Source organism: Chiroxiphia lanceolata, chromosome 9, assembly GCF_009829145.1.
Source record: "Chiroxiphia lanceolata isolate bChiLan1 chromosome 9, bChiLan1.pri, whole genome shotgun sequence".
Classification (NCBI taxonomy): Eukaryota; Metazoa; Chordata; class Aves; order Passeriformes; family Pipridae; genus Chiroxiphia; species Chiroxiphia lanceolata.
In genome coordinates, this window is record NC_045645.1 from 9,606,138 (window position 1) to 9,607,052 (window position 915).

Here is a 915-nt window from a genome sequence, read left to right on the forward strand (position 1 = left end):
CCGAAGGACTCGGCTCCTGCGCCGGCCGAGGTTAAACATTGTGGGAATCGGGACATTCCTGCATGACATTAAGCGAGCGGCCCGGCTTTTGTGGGTGGGGGGAGGAATTACCATCCGCTCGCCGCCCACGAGTGTCAGCCACCCGCAGGGACTCCGCGGCGGGGAGTCGATGGAGGAAAGGAAAGGGCAGCCACGTGGGATGGGGTGGTGCCCGTGCACTTGGGGGCCCGCGGGGAACTGTAGCGTCAGCGCACCAGTGGTGTAGTGGTATCATGCAAGATTCCCATTCTTGCGACCCGGGTTCGATTCCCGGCTGGTGCAAAAGACAACGTGGGGCTTCTCTGATTTGTGGTAGTATGTCAGAAAACCGTCAAGCTCCTGTAAATTGAACAAAAACGTCTGGCCCAAGGGTCGCTTTTTTTCTGCCAACGGGGTGGGAGGGAGGGAGCCCGGCACAGCATCGCCCACCCCCCTGCCCGCCCCACCCCGAGCCCTGCGGCTCCCCGGGAATAGAGCGCAACAAGGATTTACAGGTCCTTCCCCCCTTGTTGGAGCCCTCTCTGATCACTCCTCTTGCTCTCTCCTTCCGCCCCCCTCTATACACGGACACAGCCGGTAATCCCGCTGCTCTCAGCAGCAGGAGGAAGCGCTGCTGGAAGCACCCCAGGGTGCCAGGACCGAATCAGATCTCTTCTCTACAAGGTGCAAGTTTTGGGCTATTTCTGAATATTTTTTCAATTAAATAAATAATCTTTCTGCAGATATCTACTCCTGGAGAGAGCTCCAGAGCTGAGCATCTCTCTCACTCTCAGTCCAGTTCTGGGGCTGGATGTTCATGCCGAGCTCTCCCTGGGTTCCTCAGCACGTCCAGGTGTGTGTGGGGCTGGAGGGCCTTTGCCACCTCCTACTATTTGG

The 915-nt window shown here is 58.1% G+C and overlaps 1 non-coding gene across 1 annotated transcript; it reads left to right on the forward strand.

Annotated features, from left to right (window-relative positions):
- Nucleotides 1-250: 250 nt before the first annotated feature.
- On the forward strand, nucleotides 251-321 carry TRNAG-CCC. The gene has a single exon. It is a non-coding gene; the product is annotated as a tRNA-Gly (tRNA).
- Nucleotides 322-915: the final 594 nt, after the last annotated feature.